The following is a 25,817-nucleotide window of genomic DNA, read 5'->3' on the forward strand; positions in this document are numbered from 1 at the left end:
AGTACGAAATCAATTTTTTTTTAAATTTTCTTATGTATGTACCTACCTATGTTAAACAAGGATCTAAGAAGTAAATTTTTTTTTTAAATTTTCTCTTTTGGTCGATATCTATGTTTTGGTCGATTAATCGAGCATTAACTATTTATTTGGCATATGAATTCTCGAGCGTGTGTGGAAGTTTTTGCAAAAACATCTAGAAATTCTCATTGTGTTAGAAATGAGAACTTCCCAAAAACCCCCGCCAAATCGAGATCGCCATTTCTAGGCATTCTTAATAAACGTTTCTACGTCAATAACATATTCATAACGGTCTCTAACACCCAATTAAATTTATACCAACGTAGTCTATCCAAGTAGCCGAATAATGCCTCACAATTTTTACTCGCACAGTATGTAATTTACAGCTGCTCAGGCGAACGCCTTCTCACAAATTATGAAACAAAATAACACTGTTCTCATCTTGAATGTAATGTAGGGAGAGTCAAAATTAGCCATAATTGCTTAATTCGAAACTCATGTATGTGCCGACCGCAAAGGGTTCGGTGATAGGGAGGGCTATATACGATTATCGTGTGTTAAAAAGAGAGGGAAGATAAAGGCGCCATTGCACCTTCCCGGTAATGGGAAAGAGGAACGTGTGAAGGCAATGATAGTACAATCGTTAGTTTTTTTTACAGATTGGTAATGATTCGAATGTGATAGTCACCGCGGTGAGATTGCTGATTTTTTATTTAATTTGATAAGTAAGAAAGAAAGAAATCATATTTTCCTGCTAATGTTGGCTTAATACTCAAACTACCATTGATTATTAAAAAAAAGATACTAAGTTGAGTTCAATAACTTTAGCGTTACACATACATACATATAATCACGTCTACATTCCTTGCGGTGTAGGCAGAGCCAATAGTCTAGAAAAGAGTGAAAGGCCACGTTCAGCTGTTTGGCTCAATGATAGAATTGAGATTCAAATAGTGACAGTTTGCTAGCCCATCGCCTAAAAGAAGAATCCCATCTTTACCATTAATATATAAAAATAAATTATAAGAACATCGAGTATTATTCTTCCCGGAGCTTTGCCTGAATTTAAATAAAATTCGCATGATTCCCGATATAAACTAAATTTGTACAAAATTTCATCAATTTCGCTTTAGTAGTTAAACTGTAGAGGTAACACACAAACAAACTTATACATTTATAACAAAGTAGTTCAGAATAATATTAATTATGATTTTATTTTATTAAATTTCCATTCATCCTTGTTTCAGATCACAACGTAATTCAGAAGCCATCGTCAAAAAGGTTCGTTCATTCTTAAAAAAAATTAGAAGACAATTTCACTTCAAAAGTCTTGCCTGTTAATGATGGGTCGTCTAAAGAAATGTTTTATTTTTTTTTGTTTGTGTGAAGCAAGAGTATCTCATTTTATTATTGTTTACTTAAGCTTCTTAATTTCCAAGATTTGATTCAGAAATAGCTTTTATTGCGTTATAAAAGTTATTTTCGTTGCTCGCTTATTTAGTGTGAGTCGGGTCGATATAATATCCTAAATGTCCTGTTTTGTTTATAGTTATTAGCTTATAAATACATACATAAATCACGTCTCTTTTCCTAAGGGGTAGGCAGAGCCTTTATCCTTTCATTGCCACGATCTCTGAATACTTTTTTTTGCTTCATCTTAGTGTACTTACTGTATTTACATTATTCCTCACGTCTTTGTCTCTTACGAAGTAGACAGATCCAACAGTCTCACGTAGTTAATTAATGGCCATATTGAGCTGTATTTCAGCTGGCTTTAATGTGGAATTAAATCGTCTTAAAGAAGAATCCCAATTTTATTAGCCTATGCTTTAGTCGTTTTGTACGACATCTGTGGGGAAAAGATGGATTGGTCCTATCCTAAATAGCCGGAAATCACAAGTCACAATAATATGTTAATCTATTTGTTCGTTTAAAATTACCAAGTATATAAATTATGAGTAAATCAATCAACTATATGGTTATTCAATGTTGTAGATACTGATTAATTTAAATTTATTTTTGTCAAAGAGACTTTGAATATATATATCCATTAATTTTAATAGCCAATGTGCTTTCGGTTATAAAAACTGACAAAATTGATGGCGAACAATTTTTGAACCGCAAATTTTATGGCGCATTTATGTAACAAACACTTGATGTGTATTCGTGTTTTATGCTGTGTAAAATAAACGTGGCGTTAAATTCGAAGCACTGAGTAAATAAAAACAGAGGTGACAATGCAAAGTAAATAAAGGGAAACGGTAATAAGCTGACAGAAGTCGTAATAGTATGTGAAGCTCTTTTATTACATACATACATATTACATATGGTCACGTCTATATGCCTTTCGGGGTAGACAGAGCCAACAGTCTTGAAAAGACTGAATGGCCACGTTCAGCTATTTAGCTTAATGATAGAATTGAGATTCAAATAGTGACAGGTTGCTAACAAATCGCCTAAAAAGGAATCCCAAGTTTGTAAGGCTATATCCTCTATAATTTTCCTAAATTAAAATCCTAAATTATTTTATTTAAGGCTAAATTTAAGGAAAAAATAAGCTGGAATTGGGGATTCAAGCTTAACGTGGCCTTTCAGTATTTTTAAGAATTTTGGCTCTGTCTAATCCACAAGATGAAGACTTGTTGTAAGCTAAATAAATTAGCTATCTTGTCCAAAATAAATAAAATAATTTCCACACTATCCTTTCCACATTATCCTTTGATTAAACATTTACGGTTTTCCCAATAGTAGTTGTAAAATTTATTGATTACTTCATATTTATGAGGTAATCAACTTGTGCAATCTTTCAAGAATGTTAAAACAACATAAAAAAAAAACATATTAAGACGTTTTTATATTATTTTAGAGAAGTCAATTAGGTACACACATAGTTTAAAACTAAGTTTTCAGATAAGTTAAATTAATTTTTGATTTTATTTTTACGTTTTTTTTTTCTATTTTAGTACTATTCTATTTTCCTAGCTACGACGCTATTAACTGCATGCAATAAATAATGTAAATATATTTACATTTTCTTCTACCTACTCTGTGAGTTCACCTGCTATATATAGGTACCTACACCTACTTACATAATTTCAATCGGGTAAATGAATGAACTTACATGGCATGATGGCATGCAACGAAAACAAGCATTTTATTCAAACGAATCGCATCATAATTTATGTCTTCAATTACAGTGTAACATTTACTTATAATATAGTAAAATTATAACATTTTTCTCAGAAAGTGTAGACACTGACATCTAAATCAATGTCAAACATGTCTCATTTCATCCCTAGGATTAACATTCGTGGAAACAAATCTATTTAGATGTGCCGTGTTCGCTGGTGTAACCTTGTCAAGACGCTAAATTCGTTTTCTCCGAAGCCACAAAAACCATAGAGATTTGATTCGGAATTCGAAAATGGAACGCGTTTATTAACTGCCAGTCGGACATGTTAAAACAGATGTTCCGCCTTGGCGCTTGACGGATGGGTCAGGCGAGGTCGGTCGCCATCTTGCGAGATTCCCGCCAATCGCGTCCCCGGGGTGCCTGTCAGCAGAACAAGCGAAACAATTACCGGGATCGTGACTTTGTAAACAAAGCAGGTTGAAATGTCCAAGTTGAAGTAATTAAAGAAAAAATATTTCAAATTAATAGACTTCTGAGCAACAAGTGAAAATGCCAACTCAAATGTCTGCTGCCAACGCAAGTGTCTATTCTGAAAAACGAAACGTTACCATTATGTTATTATATCGATACATCGGCAAACATCTCATTAGTCTACACGTTACAATTAACTGTCGGATCGAATCGCTGGCTGGCAGCTTCCAATCATTCCGGTGCACCTGTTGCGGCCCGCGTCTCCTTCGTTTTTAATGAAGACATTTTAGTTCCTTGCAGGTGTCCGTGACTTCATCCCGGATCGACTCTATTATGTTGTTTAAATCATTATGCGCTTTGTTTTCTTACATACTTTTTTGTTGAACCCGCAAAATAACTTTATTGTCCCTGTTACAATTTATTGCGGCACAAAGGTGCATAATAAATCGTATCAGTTGTTAAACAGATGTATGTAATTAAGTCGTTAAGTTTGAACAAAGTTTTTTATTACTATCAAGGGGATTGTCGACAAGTATTCGAATTCTAAATGATTTAAATTTCGCTTTTACGGATCCACAAATTTAGTGAAAAAAATATTGAGAGTAAAATAAAAATCGATTTCATGTCACTGGTAACGTAACTTGCTCTATTTTAACGTCTGACAGCATTTCGAGTACCATAACAACGACACGGACAACTCGGAACATCGTTATGTGTTTCGAATTTCGAATACTCATCGACGTTGACCACATTCCTTTTTAAAACCAGAATGTCGTTTCCACTTCAATCCACAAAGCGAATTGTTAACCCAATACCGTTCACATAGGTTTAAAATTCGTTCGTTACAATTTTTTAACTTTCGATAATTTCAAATCTTTCATGCGCAGCTCCTAAGATAATACGCGAGATTTCGACTGGAGTTTCTGTCAATGTCATTAATGTATTATCTCACTTATATCAAGGTGTTTAAGTCCTGTTTCAATTGTAGAAAATTTCTGTATCGGTTCTCGATATAAAAGTTATTGAATGATCTCTGATTAGATGATTATCAGAACGGGGTTGCGTCGGATCTTGGCTGTTGTACTAACGTTTTATATGGTAATTGAATTGTAATATAAGCATTCGCTTTCGAGACTTCATTATCAGTGGTTTATTGCGATCAGTATCGGAAACACGACTACAGGCGCGAGCAACAACATCTCTGAGAATTAGGCTTTCAAAATGATAAACATAGTATCGATTACATGAATTTTAATGAGATTATTTCTCCCCACAATCACTTTAGTGCTTCGAAGTTAAATCCACTTATAAAAAAAGGACAATAGCGGCAGATGCGTTCAGAGACTGCACAATTAATTTTATACGTTTATAAAATAACGTCTCTATTCGAAGGAAACCATTTCTCCGAAGATTTGACGCGTTATAAATTTTTGTGTGAATGGTTTTTGTATGGGGTGTGTTGGGTCGGGTATGGTGGGTCGACAAGCCCATATGCTGTAGTGGCATCGGCTACCATCCATCGGGTAGTGGGGTATTGGTGTCGTAAACAATCGTATCCAGTCAGTCTGCGTTCTGCTCAGCCATTGGGCGGTCGCGTTCGTGTCGCTAAATAAAGTTCGTGATTTCAAAACGAAACATTGATGTTAATTAATATTTGTGTGTTTCCGATTGATTGTTTGTTCTGTGTTCAATTAGTGAACTAAAAATTGGCTGTGAAAATAATGGTTTTGTGTGTAATAGAGTTAATTGCGTGATGGTTGTTTGCGAAGTTTTGTTTGCAGTAAGTGTTGGTTTTTATTTGAATTTTAATTACTTCCTGCTTCATTTAAATGCAGGTTATTTACTGCAATTTATAAAACTACCGTAGTTCATAGAGCTTATTCATTCGGATAGATTTTAAGAGTGCTTAGTTGATTTTAAAAACAAGTGGAGAACTATTTTAGGAAAATGTATTTTTTAATTTATCGATAATGATCGCAAAGAGAAACGATTGAAAATGATTTTATTTATTGAAGCCAGACTAATTAGGTGACCAATTTGTTGATAATAGGTTATATACAAGTTTAATTTTAGCTCACATAATAAAGTGACTGACAATTAAATGAATTTAAGTAGTTAATTTATTTATTTAAAATGTCTAGTTTCTTTTTGAAGATTACTTAATTAATATTTGTTTGAAATCTAAAAAGCAGTTTATTTAAAACTTAGCTACACGGCGAATGGGATTTCCCAACATATTAATATAACCTCAGAAACAACCAATACGCAGTGTTATTAATTTTAATAATTAAAAATTCTCTCTAACTCAATTACAGTCGGCAATTAAAAGGAAACCATTTACTCAAAATAATGCATTTAACGCTGCAAAAATTAACGTGACAGATGGCCAAACCCACCCCGGGGATAGGGGGTTCATTCCGTACCTATATAATAAATCCATTATGGCGATATTTTTTTTTTTGGACAAATCTTTTGAAATAGGTCAACAAACAGATTGACACACGAAACGCGGCGAATGGTTATAGTTCACAATACAATGATTTGTATAGTATTGTATGGAATTTTGTTTGTGGAATATGTGTGTGAATTTTTATATTTGATTGATATGAACCGAGGACATATTGAATGTATTCATGTAAAGAAGTCGATGAACTAAATTGTAATAGGTATTGACTAAACTAATAATATAACCTATTAAGACCTTAACATTAAGCGTAATGATATCTTCATGGTCCAGATATTTGAAAGACTGATTGGATTATAATTGATTTTAAAATCCTATGTTAAATAAAAATAAATTCAGATAATGATGAATTTAAATACAGACATTATACTGTTAATTTTATAACGTATTGAATAATTTAAGTTAAATTGAAAATATCTACGCCTTCAATAAATTATTGCGGAGCAGAAATTAATACAAACATATATGTACATAAATATTACAAATACATAAAATATGCATTGCCTGTCAAAATTAATCAAATCGACTACCGAATAACCAACTCGATAGAAATAAACCCATCAAAGTTACAACTGACAGAGATGCTGCGGTTACAAAAAAAAATGAAATATTCGCCCAGTCATAGTTTGTGGCATATGGACATTATGGGTTTAGCGGCGCTTAACATTATTGTTTTAGGTCCCTGGCGCCAAACACATGGTGCTCGACATTTCAATAAACCTTTTTATTGCCACAGAAGAAAGAATAGCATTTTTTTTTTCACTCACATCGTAAAATTGTTTACCCTAGCACTTGTCATCTTTATTGTTGTTGAAAGGGCCCACTTTAGGGTTTTGAGTAGTATTACTGTCATCCCGGGTGATAGTGTATTGTCAGTTTAGGAAATGCAATGTCATCGTTCATGATTATCATTGCAATTTTTTCCCCTGGGTAAACTTTTCATGTAATGTTTGTTATCTTTGGGTTGTTGTTTAAGTATTGAACTTTTAAAGAAAGTAATGTGCCGTGTGGTTCCCGGCACCGATAGAAAACGGAACAGGACCACTCTATCTCATTTTCATGGTTGTCGTAAAAGGCGACTAAGTGGTAGGCTTATGAACTTGGCAGTCTTCTTTTAGGCGATGCGCTAGCCACCGGTCACTATTTGAATCTCAATTCTATCAGAGTTTTTAAGAATGATGTAAATGTGATTATCAGAATTAAGAAATCAAATATATAACGAAAGTTGACAAAATTACAGACCAATTATGTGACTTACAAAACTTGATAAAAGTGTAGTTACCATTTGTAAAAGTAAAGTTAATTATTATCATCATTACTAAAACACTTTAGATTACTGCACAGTAGGTATTTCAAACAGATAAAAGATCTCGAAAGTAATAAACTTCGGCATCTAAGCAAAACAGAGATAAGTGTCTACACAAAAACGTCATAAAATACACTTGACTTCCAGAAACAATTAAGAAAGTTTTATTATACTTTTACAACTTAGCATTGAAATGGACATTGTGACTGTCGTCGTTTGGTGATTTTTTATACTCTGCAATGTTGTATTGTACAGTTTTGTGTTTCTTGAAACAAATGGTACAGAAGAATTGTATGAGTAAGGTCGAAAGTTACAAGGAATGTGTAGTAATAATTTCATGCGTCATATTAGCACATACAATTTGTTAGTAAACAGTGAAGCTTAAGAATCTAATGTTAGTACATACAATTACACGTAACTAATTAATTGGGCTTGAACAAATTGTCCGTGACTACATGCAGACCACAGCAGTGGTTGATGTAGTCACAGTCCGGCCGGCCCGCTACCATGGCCAGGATGCTGTTGGTGCTGCCTCGGACGCGCCGCACCAAGCTGGCGCACCGCTTCCTCATATTCGCGAAAAAACAGTCGACTCGCGCCGCCGCGAACATGCCTGATGCGCTGCAAAATCGAGGCAGCCTCATCAACACCCTGAATGCGTTATTAAATTGGATTCGAAAAGCGTTTTACGATTTTTTTGTATAATTCGCCCACAGTGAGCTCGTATAAAATGATGTACAGAATGCTCTGAACAGAGTTTTCTTAACATCACCCGAGCATCGGGCAAACCTGCGGGCGATCATGTTTGCTCTGACCGACAACAGTGTTTATAAATATAAATTTCTTCAATATAAAGAAGGAAATATAGAATAATAATAATCATCTTAAAGTTTTATAAAACTCTTCTTCAATTATTGACTTCTAATTATCTTATTATCACGATAATCTGATATTTGATATGTATCTTATTAAAACAGATCATCAACACCTCTAAAGACATTTTTTTTGTATTAAAATCATCGTAGCGTTTACCCTACACTAATTTAAAGGTTCATCAATCATTTATGAAAGAAACGCAATATCCCGCCATATGCCGACCTATACCTGAGATTTAAAAAAAATGTAGAAAAAAAAGGTGACAATGATTCTGACATGCCAGCAAACTAATGGAACATCTCAATTTATGAAGTCGACTTTAGAATTTCGGAATCAATTTGTTCTTGGAAGTCCCAAACGATTTTGGTGACAAAAGTTTAAAACTCGATTATCTTCAATGGCAGCTATTTATGTCTTTATCAAAGGCTTTTGATGCTACCGTCCCTGAGAGTTCAAAAATTGTAACAAAGTCAAAAGTCAGTTGATATTTTTAATACCTTCTATATTGAAATCATGATACCTTTTTTTAATATTACATTCTACAATATAGCAAGGACTTTGATTAAAAAACATATTATCAGTTCAAACTATTTTACTTCACAATGGAATAGTTCATAGTAGGAAGGTATCACAAGTGTATTTGTGTTCGAAAGTTCATTAATCTAGGCAAAATATGAAATCATGAAATTTATATCTAGTACTAGTAAACATAAACAAAATTTGTATAATTCTGTATTTATGTTGCGTTTTGAAAATTTAACAGCTTGATATTTATATAAGATAGATCAATTCTCCAGGAATAGTATTCTTACGCTCATTTCATTCCTATAAATTACCACCGAAGCGAAATTCCGGGCAAAAGTCTACATAAAGTAGAATATATGATAAATACGTTAAAATTCTCATGCTAGATCAGTGACGGCTCATTGGCGACCAATCTATGTCTCAGTCCACATTCCTGCATCCCGAATAAGTCTATAACTCAAGTGATACCTATCTAAAGGCAAGAAGGTAACAAACTTGACAACTTATTCTAAATTTCCGAGTTCATAGAGTGTGAAGGATAAATTGAAAGCAGTAAAGACAAAAATTTTCATCGAATGAGACTTCTAAGAAGCTATAGATGTTATCGCCTTTGAGTTCGGCACCGCTAACGAAGGTCCGTTTGGGTACCTGTTTATTTTTTTTGTCCGTATCCTCTGCAACGTCAGAGCACCCACATGTCATGATGCAGAAGTGAGATAGCAAATAATCGATGGCCAAGGATTTCTGTCGTCGGTTCCAATAAAAAAATGATTTGAAGAGAACATTAATAAGAATGCGACGCGCTTCAGTTAAGACAGATATGTATCGTGTAGTTAAATTTAAGATTTAGATGAATTATTAAATGATCATTTTCTTTGATAGGACCAGTCATTGAGAAAAAAATTGCTTTATTTTAAGAGATTGAAAGAAATACGATACAATAACTAAATAATCTTTTCTTTGTTATTGCAATTAGCTTGCCACAACCGTGAAATTTAAAGAAATAGCTTTGTGTGTTAACCAAATTGAAACAAACTGAATTATGCAAAATATTTACGTTTCTGATAACGAAATTACTAGCGCTTCCGAATTAATGCTACCTTGACCAAACACAAAATTATCATTAAAAACGAGACCTTTACACAAAAAACCTGATAAATGCTATCGCCCTAATCCCACTGCCCTGTCTAATCCCCAACACATATGTCGCACAAGTTAACGCTCTTTTGTTACCGTATCAAAATTAAGATAATGTCCAAATTCAACTTTATTATTAGCTTCTACAGCTGTTGTAGTTTTTTTTTGGGAAGTGGGCAGTGACCGTTCGTTATAGATTGGTGCGGTCCCATAAAATTTTCTGAGTAATGAGCTTCAAAATTGGTAATGACTATATAAGTTTGATACGTTACGAACGGGATAGTATAATTTTGAATTATGGCCTCATATCCTGTTTTGTATTCTCTATTGTTCATATTGTCACCTGTTGTTGCTTTGTCTGTTTCAATGTTTGTTTTTTTTTAAATTATCCATATATATGGTACATTATGCTTTGAAATATCTATTTTGATTGTGAAACACGTTCACAATTATTGCTACTGTCATAGAATTTAAATCGGTTTTATACCTACATAAATGATGCTATTGATGTGACAATTTGGCGCCAACCCATTCTCTAGAGAGAATGGTGATTTCAAACATTTCTATTGTAGTTTAAGCACGTAGGTTCATGCCCAATAGTCAATTATTTATGATGACATAAATTTAATTAATCTTATGTATTTTAGATTCCACACTTATTTTAAAGAACTTTATTTATGAATTCCATTAAGATTTTTCCATACACTATTGTATTTTTCGCAACTAACCAAGAAAGTTCTTTATTGTTCGTGACAAGTGCAACCTACAAAAATGTTGAATATTTTTGTTTGATCCATTGACTAAACCTTTTTTTTTTGTTTAATAGAAGCTTTGCAAAGAAGTAAGTTCAAGAAAAAATGTTAAATCCAAATTAAACACTACTTATATTGTAAGTACTTTCATTACAACCACTGAACATAAGACACATGTCATAACAATCCTGTTCGTTACATCCCGTGTTTATTTTCTATATTTCGAATTTCCGATGCCGATCCCCCCTAAATTCGTTCGCAAGTGTTGTCCCACATTGAATTTCATTTGTTTAATTGAGCAACCAAATATTTGGTCCGATTCTGTCTACGTCGTTAGTTCATTCCACGTTCTGTCAATATGTCCACTAAAATACCTACATGACATTTTGACGTACCGTCACGGCCCATTTTGAAGCCTGCCCGGACAGTTTAGAATCTAGTTTTGTATTGTTGTCAACAAAATGAACGTTAGATTCCTGTTCGATTGACAGGTCGTAATCAATAGAACTGGCCAGTGTTTCTAATTTTCGCTGTTTCGAAATCACATTTAGTGCCAATAGTGATACATTTATGCCTTTGATAATTTATGTTGGAATAGTTTTCTGTAGCATGAAATATGAGCAGACTCATTGGAAAACAACTAAATAAAATATAATAAGTTATCGAACAAAAGACAATAAAAATAATTACACTTTCAATTTGCCGACTCAAAACTGCAAAAATATATCTTTGAATGTTTCACTAGTTGTAAAATATTTACTGTTCAGTTTTATGCCTGACATGGTGACTAGCTGGGTTTATAGGCATTTTAGCGAGCTCATGTCTCGTTTCATACATACATACATAAAAAACACGTCCCTTTTCCAGAGGGATAAATAGAGGCTACACTTGCTAAGATACAGGCCTGATTCTTTCGCTTCATCCACATGCATAACATGTCTCCGATTTGACCGAGGTATATTTTATCAAACGTACTTTGCACCCATTTCATAAAATATCGTTTCTTAAAAGATTATATTAGACGACTTGCTCTACGATTCGCATAGATAGCATTACGATTCAGGCAGGTATATATAAAAAAATATTAAATACTCGTTAAAACATTCTTACGCATAAAACTTAAAAGACCTCTTCGATTTTCTTTACTAACGTAACGTATTTATATTCATCTTTACTTACTCCAGATATAAAGTCTTTGATAAACTTTTATTGAGTTTGACGGGTACAGTTTGAGACTTTCCAAAAACGAGACTCATCTGGACTGACGATAAATCGTCCCTAAATGGACGCGTAGTTTCACAATAAATATCTGATCTAACACCGTCTTCCTGCCCACGCCCATAATTCAGAGAGAATTATCGGTATAAATTAAATAAACATCTCAAGTGAGACATTTAAAACGAATGTCCAAGTCTAACCGCAAAATTATTAATAGAAATCTTTGCCTACCAGAGCACGGCTAATTGGATTCAGGAAATTCGCAAATTCAAATATTATTCAAACTTTCAACTAAGGTATCTAAATACCGTGTAAGTAGGTACTTACCTTCTCTCATTTATTTTTTATAATTGATGATATATCTATCTTTTATTTTTCTTAAGTTTTTTCAATCATTATCTAACTTTTATTTAATTTTGACGGAATAAAATAAATTATTTCCAAAATACCTACCATGCTTCTGTTCGATCGTTCCAGCTCTCTACCATCCCGCACAAATATTCTAACATTCTTCAACAACTAATAAAAATGAGCAATAAAAAATTCTAAATCCGTTTTAAACGTCATAATGAGGTTTCTCTCTGAATGATACGAAAACAAACATTAAAACCCGACCGGTTGGCGCAAAACACACAAGTGTTTATTAGACGAAGAATCACCGTATTTGACCACCCAAGACGAACAATGTTCTGAGATAGCCCTATCATAAAATCTCGCTTTTATCACGCTCAAGTCAGTTTAGGCGTAAGAGAATCAAAAAGATTTAACACCCACTCGAAACGTACAGGTGTCGTTAATAGCTCTCGTCTAAACGTTAGAGTGGTTTAAATTTTACTGTCGCAAAATATTGTTTGTGTTCATAAGAATTTTATTAATATTTGTTCTTATTTCAAAAGTGTTAGTTGTCTTTATTCTTTGCGTTAACTATTACTGGTTTTATGTAATCCGTACGTGATTTGTAAATGTGAATCTCAATTCTATCATTAATCCAAACAGCTGAACGTGGTCTATCAGTATTTTCAAGACCGTTGGCTCCGTCTACCCCGCGACGGATATAGACGTGATTTTATATATGTGTGTTCTATTATTTTTAATTTCTTTTTTATCTGATCAATTATTTTACAGATATACCTAATTGTATTTGCCATCAAAATATTATTATAACACAGACTAAAAAAATCACGCTTCTCATATACATATGTTAAGTAAGTAAAGTTTGAACATTAAAATTTAAATTTCTTGATGCATATATTTCCGATAAAGAATAGACTGTGGTAATTTGTTTATTCAATTCACTGTTCATTCCCCTATAAATCATTTGTCTTTCTTTGATGGGACCTTTACGAGTTTACGCTCTATTCAATAAACCCGGCTCATTGAATTCGATAGCATTTGTACATACTCCTTCATTCACTTCATTGTTTTCAATAGAAACACATTAGCATTCAGCTAATCTTTCAAACGTGTCGAGCTCCAGACAACATTTCTCACAGATAAAACTCAATGAAATGACGCAACGGAACACAATAAACTTTCAGATAAAAGTATATTCTCTTAAACAATTAAGAATGTAAAAAGTTGGCAAACTCCCGAACTAAATACGACGGAAATCACTTAAGACCCTGAAGTCGTTGGTGCGATCCCTTCCTAAGTTTTTGTCGAGTAAAAAGAGATACAACGAACGTTGCTTGAGTGTCATACATTTTGATGCTACTGTTTTTGTCTTCCCTTGTTATTGTTGAAACAACGGTGAGGCTTGTTCGCTTGTCGTCCGTTTTTGCTGGACTGACAAGTTACTCGACAGGAGACTTTAATTTGTCGTGAATAATTACGTAATTATTTGTCTCCGACCGATGTCGGGTTTAAGTATATTGCTTGCGGTTAGCAAATTCATTGGCGTCATTTGTTATGTAAAAGTGTGGTTGAACTTGAATATTGTATTGTGTTGTTCTTGAAATTGTTTTAAATTTTTGGGATTCATTTACTAAATACATTTATTTAATGACTAATTGATTTAATTTTCTTTTTATAGATACCTGAGACTATATTTAATCTATGATATTTGTTCAAAGCTTTAACCTAAAAAGTAAGTAAAGGAAACCGAAAAGACCGTAAGTAATTTCAGTTGTCACAATTACCTTAATCTCGCAAAAGGACACCTTTAAACTTGTTAATCCCGATTAAAACAGATCCCTAAGTTAAACCAACTACTTCAAAGTGTCCGTCACAAAATTAGATTATAAATCTTTATTTAAATTGTGTTGCATCTAACTTTCTTCAAAAAAAAGTTGGCATTTCTGTAATTGGCTCTTTCCCAAATTAGAGGGAGGCCTTTGGAAATAATAACTTTTCATAATCTTCACGGTATACGTCAGGGGTGAAACAACAAAATGAACTGTCAACTTGGACCACCAGATCCAATTATTCTTCGGCTTAGAAATGGGAATATTTAAATTAACCTCCGTTGTTCCTTTAGTCGTCACTGGATTACGTTTAGCTTTATTTTTATGCTTTGATACTGTTCGTTTATTATGATTCGTTTTTATTTGCTTCTGAATTTTAATAATATTTCGACCGTCTTTTTCATTCCATCTGCGATTATACCTCGTTGATTTTTATCAAAATTTGAATGTTATTTAAAGTTATCGCTAAATTTCATTTTTTTGTTGCCCAGTTTGTGATATTCAAATTATAAAAGCTCTATTTAAAAGATAATGTTTAGTTTATTTCTTTAATTTGCTACGCCAATTGCGAATCAAATCAAATAAAATCAAAATAATTTGTAAATACAGGTAAATACAAAGATGTCAATACAATTAAGGTGCTCTGTATTTTGCCAAAGTGGCGTACAAATTTAAAGTCATAAATAAAAAATAAAATAATTAACATTGATTACAGTTTGTCTTTTAGGAAGTCATCAAGCTTATAATAGCATTTCTCAACGAGTAGTTTATGAAGGCTTTTTTTAAATGTATCTAAACTGGCCGATTTAAAAGAGATAGGTAGGTTATTGTATATGACAGGAGCTCTTCCAAATACACTTTACGCGATATGCTGGAACGACAATTCCTCATCGAGTTAATTCTGTGTTTGTCCAGAGTTTCTGAGAAAAAGGTGTTTAACTCACAAGTTTATTAGTCGTTTAACGTGCTCTTTAATTGTGTGTTTATGTGGTGAACTATACAATTACTTGCAAGCTTATTTACTACGCTTCAGTTTTATGGTGGCAGTAAAACAGCGCGAAAGATAAGTTTTTTACCTGTTTTTGTATGAGTATTTTTGTTATTACGAGCTATAAGGTAGCGTTATGTTTAGTCCGAAAACTGAGAATCATTATAGAGAACTTGAATTCAGTAGTTACATTGTGTTACTATTTGTTGCATGTATGTAATACATATAATAATGTCTATAACCTTGTGGGGTAGATCTGTCTATTGTCTAAGAAGTTTGTCTAGTATATCTATTTAGTTTTGTCTTTAAAATACCAAAAACCGCCAAAAGTTCGCACCTTTTCGAATCCGAGTGTAACTGTTGATAAAAGCTCAAATCGAACAAGTATTAGCGAAGTTTCTTAACTAAATTGTTCAAGTCGTAAATCTCGAGATAGTAGGCTCTGAACGACCAATCAATCAATGGTAATACCCTACTAAAGAAATCAAACTCGATCCAGGGAGCTGGTGACAAATGACACAGTAATTGCCCCAATTCGACCAAAGCCATTGAGGTTCTATATTAAGAGTTGATTATTGTTCTTCTCCATTCTGTATTTAGAAATAATGTTCGGCTTAAAATGTAAACTCGTCAGTGTCTTTTGATTTCTTTGAGAATTTGTGTGTTGGAAAGATTTTATTATTATGAAAGTTATAATGAAGTGGCTTTCTGCATTTTATGTGGTGATAAATTTGGACGTTTATCAATAATTATTGGCTAAACTGGTAAACGATATTATTCAAAAGATATTTCTTAAACGTCACCAATGATATTTTTCGTTAGAGTGTAACCATAAAGCACAATGCCTTCTCTAGATTATTTAGTACCATTGTCCCGATTTTTTATTGGAATCCAAAAATTGCTGAAACAACTGCGATTGATGAGGTAGAAGATGAATGATAAAAGAGAGCCTGATTGAAGATACCAAAGGCAGGTGGAGAGCTTTTTGTCCTCCTTTTTAGGTCACATGTCGACTCTTTGCAGTTTTTCCTAATTGCTTTCTTTTGTCAGTTTTTGGCTGATTTTCCTCAGCTGCGTCATTATGTTTTATAATGACAATGGGTTTGGGGAAAGGCGTCAGATTTGAAGAAAGAAATGAATTTGAAATAAATGACTACAGGAATTAAGTTAGACTATAGTTTCCTTTGACAAAGAAAGCAAATTAAATTTTTTTTTTTTTTTGTAAAGACTAGGTATTTATAAAAGTGATTAGCCCATTGTTTTCATTATTGCTCTAATTTACACCTTATTGAATATAGAAATATCCGGTGTAAATAAATTTATTGGTTACAATTAATTATAATTGGTAATACTAGTAACATTATAAGTTAAAAAATTCGCGGGAACAAAGCTAGTGAGATTATAAACTTCGAAGTCTATTTTTATGTGATGTAAACAGTAACCTGTTACAATCACCGAATTCCGTTTAATTACCCGGTCAACGAGTCTCCTTTGAATCTTGCGACTATGTCAGTCTCCTCCACAAACGAAAAGATGTGAGATGTGTGTGCGAAAAAGAGAATTTTTGTGAAACAATCCCATAATTTTGTTACAAAGTATCCGATGGCTTTCTCCCCAAATCCAAGTGTACGCAAAAACCTAAGATTTACGATACGTCAAACGGAACGTCGCGACGACGGTCGTAGAAAAACCACTATTTACGATGAACGAAATACAATGAATGTTGATGGAATACTTTTTAACGTTGAATTGTTTCCAAAACGATCTTGGCACGTCCAAAACGAAAAGGCGTCGGGTTATTGATGGCAATTTTATTTTACCATTTTTAAAAGTTTATAAATTTAGAAATCTCAATATTACTCAATTCAGAAAACGATTTTCTTTCGTTTATTAAATTTAGCAATATTTTAAAATTAATAAATTAACCAACCTGCAGTCATAGCAATGATTATTTTATTCAACCATTCTTCAAATATTCAAAATTAGAATCTTTAATAATATTCCGAACTCATTTCGGCGCCGGATCTTTAATAAAGGCATTGATTAGCATATCAAGTTCAAGATTACGAGGGATTTCGGATATTGTCATTTTTGCAAGACCTTAAATAACCCTGGGCTTGATAAAATCACCCTCTGAGCCCTCTCGTAAATTCGATTTTGAATTTGAAGAAAAAACGTAAAGCGCCCCTTTTCCAAAATTTACGGCCCACCCGAGCCTTGTTTTTGTGGCATAACCGACCACGATTTAACTGGAAAATCTGCAGGCATGTTTGGGGTAAAAAGTTTGGTCCGTGTCAGATTTGGCGCAAGTTATTTTCTGTAGGTCTCCGTTTTCACTTCCTTGATTGAAAGAATTCTGCGTTCATCAAATTGATGAAAGTATCCTTGATTTAGTTATTTACAATGTAACGTCTGATCTTTCTTTCCCTTGAATTCAGAGACTGAAATCTGTGTATTCTGCAAATATCGATTGTTACTTCTAATGATGAATGCCAGGAAATACGAAGCGATGGAGAAGAAGAGAATAAAAGTATGGTTGCTTCTCTTACTAAGCGAAGAGTATTTATATTGCTGCCTGTTCCATCACAGCAGTGAATTTAGATTTAGAAATCTGCATCACTCCGCGATCTCTAAAGCTTTGGACCACACAGATTTCCTTTTCAATTCCGTGTCCCAAGTTTTCGTGTTGGCGTGAATTATTGCGTTTATAATGAGAACAAAACTGTTTTCTGATGCAGTAGCTGTTAGTTAATGCTTTGTTCATATTGTTCCTTCAGTGGTAGATATATGACTTGAACTTGTACCAGAATATGCAAATAATAAAGATTTGTAGTAGATAAAGTCCGTAGCTGATGAGCCGGTACCAATACAAAAAAGAATAGGACCACTCCGTCTCTTTCCCATGGATGTCGTAAGAGGCAACTAAGGGATAGGCTTAGGATAATTTTTTTAACGATGGGCTAGCAACCTGTCACTATTTGAATCTCAATTCTATCATTAAGCCAAATAGCTGAACGTGGCCTATCAGTCTTTTCAAGACTGTTGGCTCTGTCTACCCCATAAGGGATATAGACGTAATCATATGTCGCATTGCACACCCTCATATAAGATAACCAAAGCTTATATGAGCTTGTAAAGAAGTATCAAAAAAAAATCAACGAAATAACATTCTGTAGACTGAACAATTTTTTAACATTTATTTAAATGTTCAGATTATGAAATAATACGCGGGCCACGTGTATTCATTTCGTCGACATAACCCAAAAAATGAATGGAGACTCCCCTGAGAAATACCAACATGAATTTGACAAAAACTGACTTTTTTCCCGGTCCAAAGCCTACAGAATTACGACATCATGCCCATTGCTTGTCATAGAATTTTTAACGCACGTACGGACTTCGATCAAGATCGTGAGGCGGGGACGATAAAAAAGATCTGTGACATCGGTAGCACTATTTGTTTAGAGATCATTTACACGACGACCTATAAACGTTGGGTTAGTCTTCCTGCATTTATATAGTATGTGCCTTTTAAGTTTAATTAGTCCAAAAAACCTGGATCATAAAGTCTCTGTTAAATTCTAATGTTAATTTCTTAGGCTTAAATCTGATAATATAGAAGATAATCAATCATCTATATTTTCAGAGTCAGCATTGTAGTTAATCTATACTAATATTATAAATCTTTTTATAAAGTTTTCCTGTTTGTTTTTTGTTTGTTTGAACGCGCTAATCTCAGGAACTACTGGTTCGAATAGAAAAATTATTTTTGCGTTGTATAGACCATTCATCGAGGAAGGCTTTAGGCTATATAACATCACGCTGCAACTATAAGGAGCAAAGAAATAATGGAAAATGTGAAAAAAACGGGGAACATTATTCATCCTTGAAGACTTAAATGATACCCAAAATAACTATTCCACGCGGACGAAGTTGCGGGCACCGCTAGTAATTAATAATGCTTCATCTTGAGCACTATGTCAAAACCGCTAACAGGAGTTAAACAACTAAGTACGTATATACATACATATAATATTATGTGGATATTTCAGGAACATAGATTTCCAAGGATCCATTAGGGACTATGTCGCCACTTTCCAAACATGACGCGGTGTTCAAAAGTTTCATTAAGGCTCGTTCACACTAATTATTTGTCAGTTGTTTTACTAAGGTTTTTCATGCTTTTCTTCACTAGCGGGTTATTCAGGCTGAAAAAATATTTTTTGAGAATAGTTAAATTGGAATAATAAAGTATATACCAATTTTTTTTTTTTTGTTGTTCATAATATTTATCGGATGTGAAAAAGTCATTATTGTTCTTTTTTTCTTTTTCTTCGCTATCTTTTCTCACTCTTTATGCGGCAAAGTACGCAACGCAACACCTATTTATGAAATATTTTTTGGTCACAGTCTTTTTCTTTTACGTAATATACCACTTCTCAGTTCACATCCATATTTGTAAAAACCTTATACTTAATTAAATTCCTTTAAGTCTTTGGCAATAATAAATATAATCACTAGTTATATCCAATAAAAATATAGTTTGTGCTGTATCAAGAAAAATCCCTATGTTAAATTCAAAGTGCACTTAACCTGAAAATCTCTCATTAAATTACGTGAGCACACAAAATGTCTTTCCTGCAATAAATTCATAAACTCCAATAATACTATAGGATGTGAATCATTGGTAACGCTTTGAAATACCAAGTGTAGGAAGTATAGTTATAAAGTTAGTTATTCCTACAGAAGATAAAAGGAGAAAAGAGGAGAGAAAAAATCAGTTTAAAATGAACATAAAAATTAAGAATCTTTGACAATAAAAATTATTTTGACATTCTCCTTAAATTAACAACATCCATGGCATCAACTTCTATGGCGTACAAGAAGTTTGCCTACAGCAAGGTGTTTAATATTTTGATACAAATCTTTGTAAGTTTTTAATCGATGCTTTCCTCAAAAATCCTCTTCATAATAGGATCTAGGGCTATACAGACCGCGGTTCGAATCATTTGCGTAGTGAAGCGACTAAAGACCCGTTTGTAAGTAGGTACTTGATGTAAGTGTACATCCATTCTTTCTCGCAAAATTCTTGTGTCTACTTAAACCATCTGTCTAAATTATAAAGACGTTTCCAAAAATACTCACTATAATAGACATGGCGCCAGTGAGCCGACGTATTCTAACCTAAAATAAAAAATGCACGTTCATGTTCTGCAAAATCAGAATATAGTACAAAATTAACACTAACTCATTGCGACATTTGACAATTATCAAACATTTGTACCTGTCAGCAGTAGAATTTCTGCTCATTATATCAAAGAGAATTTTGTTACGCCTTTTCGCGTGTGGGTCGTTTATAAATATCTTAAAGTTTATTGCTTCAAAGCTACTGGCCGCTAAGGGGACAATTAAAGAGATTTGTTTATTTAAGCAATGTAAACAGAAATAGAAGCGGAATAAGTTGTTCTAAAAGGTTTTGTTGAAGGTAAATTAAGCCTTTTAGGAGAATATGTACACAACCGTACAACAATATTGCATATAAATATGACTCTGAACAGTAAATACTCGTAACAATAATATTCATATAGATTGAGATACTACCAAATTAGATTAATGAGTACAATTTTTAGCGCGTAAAAATGTCTTTATAGTACCATAACCTTCCTAATATATAGTACATATTGCAGTAACTACATATAGTGTAAGAAGGCTTTAAAACAGGGCAGAATATTAGATAGAATATTGAAAAAATTGTCGATGTGACATAGATCGCCAGAACTACATAGGTACTTTTCAACGGCCATAGAAATGAGTTTGTTGTTCTCCGTTTTGTTTAAAAAAAAATTAAACAATATTTTTTATACTCAGGTCAAAATAATAAAAAAAATATGCAGGGATCATTGCAAGTGTAAATATGTAGTCTCTGACTTAACCTTCACGAAAAAGACGTTATTTTATGAATATATTTATACTCAGTGTGAACTCCTCCTTAGTTTAGAATAAATTAAAGGGTATCTATAAAATAATGCCCAAGGCGCCAATTATCGTCTCAGTAACTATAAATAAGATGCTTTCATTTACATTCTGATGCCTTGTTAACTTGCCTTCTATTTATTGAGATAAAGTTTCAGATAAGTTTCATTGTTAAGTTATATTTATCATCAAAATCTTACCCAGAATAGCATAACTTTATTAATAACGCTGCCAATATATATAAAATTATATATATTGGTAATTAGGAACAATTGTTGCAATATTTCAAAAAGTATTTGATAGGTTACATTGTTCACATTTCACGACGTTAGTACTTACCTAAGTCACTTTGTATTTATAACACAGGATATAGTGCGACTATTAGTTGTTACTTTATACGTAATTTATATGTCACAATGTCTTAGATATTTTTAATTAAATTTTTATTTCAAAAGTTGGATAAAAAGCTGTATAAATTTTTAATCGATAAAACGTTCTTCTTCCTCGCATATCGATAATTGTAATCACATCGGTAAATTTTTAGTAAAATACCAAATGAATTGTTTAAATTAAGACCCTTCTTTTAGACGATGGGCTTGCAATCTGTCACTATTTGAATCTCAATTCTATCATTAAGCCAAACAGCTGAACGTGGCCTATCTGTCTTTTCAAGACTGTTGGCTCTGTCTACCCCGCAAGGGTTATAGACGTGACGTGATTATACGTGACGCGAGGTGAGGATATATATGTATGTATGTTTTGGAAGAAACTATTATAATGTTAAAATTTGGTGCCGTGAAAACTTTATAGTACCTACATATGTAAGTACGTGTAGTACCCGTACCATCATATGGCAACATCGTGATTGTTCTAGATTACGGGTAATACTTAGTAGCATTTATCTAGAACTCTTCATTATAGAAAAGGTCAGAGGCCAAATGACTTGGCCACCCATTCAGTGTACGTTTATGGCATGTTCAGATAACATGCCATGAAGACCTGTTTAGTATTTATTACCTTTATAACATAGAAGATTCGTTTACGAATTTCTCAAACAACCTGTATATTTTTAAATTATTCGAATCAGTAACAATTTGAACACATTTGAATTTATGCGCAAAAATCACGACTGTTATCATTACAAATTTAAATAATATAGGTCTGGAATTAAATTGGCTATGTTAATTATATTTCGGAAATCATAATAATGTACAATATAATTATAAGGATAATGATCATGTATATTTATCATTAATTTACATATTATTAAATGAATGTAATATGACTATTAAAATTTTCTTTTACAAAAACTAGAAAACTAACTTTATGTATGTTTCACGTCTATATCTCACGCAGAGTAGATAAAGTTGTTCTATGTTGGATGATGAGATGTTCTATTCTAAACTGCCGAAAACCACACGGCGGCGGGAAACTTGAACTGTAAATAAATTCCAAATCTCTAAGCCATGAACTTGTCATAAATCTAAGCAGAATCGAATATAAGAAAATTTCACGCGATTCGTCTGTTAGTACTGGCTGGAAGTCTGCAATACGCCAATATTTCAATATCAATCTGAAATGTGTCAATACCCCGCGGTTGATTCAGTCGTCAGTCAGTGTGTAAAATATAGAACAAACAGAAAAATAGTCTTTTAATATAATTTATTATTAAAACTGGGTTAGTTATAATAAGAATCACCAATCGATAGTTCTCGTCAGTGACTTTTTTAATTTTAATTTACTATCGCTTCCGAAGTTTCACGAAAATTTAGTCTATTACGGTTTTCTAAAAAGAGGTTTAACACTCTTCTTAATTGAATCGGTTGCCTGAAAATCAAGGCCGTCTTTTTTTTGTATTTTCTTTATCCTGTCATCCCGTGTGTTTAATTATATTAAAAAGAAGGATAGGTAGAGACTATACTTTTCAGGGTGCAATAAGAACTTAACCAAACAAACTCTCTTCCGTGCCCCTTAAATTTGTGACTAGAACTTGGAGCGAGCAAAAACCAAGAACTGTACCATTCACGTTTATATCCCGGCCTCCCCGTGCGACGCGGTTTATTGGCTACATAAATACACCAGTGTGTGGGCCACACTGACGTTTCTGTAGGTAAGAATCACAGACTTAAATATATGTAGATACCGCAGGTCATAAAACATGAAAAAGTATCTTCTTTCAATTTGAGACTTTTTAGTTAACCAGAGATGGAGGAAAATACCCCGTAATCTTTCTTTCTTGTTTAACCGGTCCCAGTTGCACCCTCAAAAGCTTTAGGGCTGGGTGTTCCATTGGCTTGTATATCATCCCATCAATGCTCGTGAGAATAATCCTGCTGTTTGAAAACAAAGTATAGCAAGCACAATAATATCGCAACTCTACCAACCTTCCTGTTATACGAGCTGAATAGGAGGAATTCACTCTCGACTTGGCTTGACTCACTAGACCTCTCTCTCACTAGAAATCTCTTGACCTGACGACTCAACTTGACCCGAGCACACCAAAAGCAGATCAGAAGCAGCGCAATTTAGAAACAGGGCACCAACTTATAATACAAGTAAACGTCCAAAGTCGTCACACTCCGGCGCAGCAGCAAAGAATGTGCGCGGGTGAAAAAAAGGCCCGCGTTTCTATCATTGTGGGCCCGCTTTCAAACTGCATTGGTGCTTACTTATTTTTACCGTACTCCAGGTCTAGTGTCTCTTTAGTTCTATGGCGGGGTCTAGTTTAAACTATGTCTGTGGTAAGAACTAACATAACGCTTTAACTCCATTTTACTTGTTAGTATCTCCTTGATGGTGTTTATGCGACTGTTTATTTCGAGATATCTTACTAAGCTAAGATTTATTTAGTCAGTTTTAGTTGTAATGTCCAGTTCTCTCGCAAATGTGATCTGATTTCGCTGTAATGCTGTTCAAGTTGTTTGGAATTAATTTTGTAATGTCAAAATAAGGATCTTTACTTATTAAATTCATTATAAATATTGTACTGTTCCTTTAATTTTCTTTTTATGAGATCAGATATTAGAGAAAAAAAAAACAACAGAGGTGTTTAAAAAAGTATGTCAACATTTTAATTTTTTTTTTCTTAGAGACATTTCCAGACTATTGACTCAATCTACCCCGTAAACTATAAAGACGTAATGTATTATGAATACATCTCATTTGTTAAAAAATTAACCTAACATTTCAAGGAATAAGACTGCGTTTCGCAATATTATTCCAACATGAAATATTTGAAGGAATCGTTTCACCAAATTGCAATGCATGAAAGAGCTTAGATCTTTTGCATACTAAAGTGTGAGCACATACGTTAGGAAACTCGATAATATCGCCGTCTGATAGTTGCTCTCATAATTGCCTACGTGTTGGATTGAGTCACAGAATCCCGGGCTTTTTGGAGATTGCATTGGAGAGGGATTTCAGGGCGGCACTTCGGCGAACTAGATTTGCATAGCGGAATGTACGGGGACGTGCCAAAAATCTTTTTGTTCTTTTAATCTCGTTTTGTCTGCTCATGTGGATTTTTCTGTAGTGTGTATTTTTGATATCTGTTAATTCGAAAAACCCATGAATTTGATGTGGCTATGTATGGTTACCTTTATATTGTATTTTCGATATTAATCTTTCTCTTTTATCCATTAAACTCTTGCTTTGCTGACTGACTGACTGACCGCCAAAACTTCTTTAAAACGCAAAATATCCTTAAACGCAATAATTAAGTTAGCTGCCAAACAAAGAAAGTTTATAATAATGCTAATAAAATACTAACATGTGACGTCACAAGTTGGTATCATATTGTAACAGGACTTTTTGGACTCGCCCAAATAATGTGACGTGTTTTTCGTTTTATCTCAGCGAAAGATTCTTGTTTATTATGCGATTATTTCACCAATGTTTAAGTTGTTGTGAAACTTAATTTAAAAACACCAAAAATAAACAATTGTCAACATCCCTAATCTTGTTGTACTAAAACACAGAGTACTTACAAAAACACTTGTGCACGAAATACTGTCATTACACTGTGGAATAGAGTTGGGTGAATTATACGAAAACTTACTCCGTATGCAACATGCAACTGCGTATGTTCCCTGATAAAGATGTATTGCCTGCAGCATAGATTTTAACTGGCTTTTTCTAGGAAAAAGCGAGCGGAGTAACATATCTAAGATAAACGTGCAATTACTTTGTGCTTGTGGTGTTCTGTACAAGATATTTTCTAGATGTAGCTTTTAATCAGTTTTATAGTTCTTTTTTCATATTTGCATGTATTTAAAGGTTTTGCTTGAGGGTCTGCGTATAATAGCGTCTTATGTTATGTATATGATAAAAAAAATATATTCATATACCTATGTGTGTTAAGTTTCAATTAGTCACGAAGGAGACTTACTAACTAACATATTAAATACAAACTTACCTTCTATAATAGATTAATTTTAATATTCAGCTGCCTCCCAGTAGATAAAATGTAAAACTGTAAGTAAATAATTACGTTGCTTAGAAAGAAATTTAGTAAGATGAAGTGTTACCAACAATCTTAAGTAATGATAAAAATACCTCATACTTCTACAAGATTCAGATATCTTCCAGTATATAAAGAGTTAAACTATAGGTAGATAGGTGATTTAAATAAAAAATATTAATATGCATCCCTTTCCTAAATCGTTGTGAAACGTAAAACAAGGTTTTCCCTACAAAAAAACACAACTAGATATGGTCGGAGGTAAAAATTTTAAGTTTACCGAGCTATAGCCAAAGTTTTAAATGTGATCAAAT

At 33.2% G+C, this 25,817-nt stretch overlaps 1 protein-coding gene across 4 annotated transcripts in view; it reads left to right on the forward strand.

Annotated features, from left to right (window-relative positions):
- The window catches only part of LOC106136254 (uncharacterized), a 166,871-nt gene that overhangs the window by 103,147 nt on the left and 37,907 nt on the right, over window positions 1-25,817 (forward strand). For 3 of the 4 annotated variants that reach the window (XM_060949195.1, XM_013336741.2, XM_060949194.1), the window contains one exon: window positions 1,266-1,299. The gene's annotated coding sequence lies outside the window, so the exon portion shown is untranslated. Of the gene's footprint in view, window positions 1-1,265; window positions 1,300-5,203; window positions 5,403-25,817 lie in introns of those variants that run through there. The other variant, XM_013336742.2, reaches the window with a different exon arrangement.

The sequence above is a fragment of the Amyelois transitella genome, chromosome 18 (assembly GCF_032362555.1).
Source record: "Amyelois transitella isolate CPQ chromosome 18, ilAmyTran1.1, whole genome shotgun sequence".
Lineage (NCBI taxonomy): Eukaryota > Metazoa > Arthropoda > Insecta > Lepidoptera > Pyralidae > Amyelois > Amyelois transitella.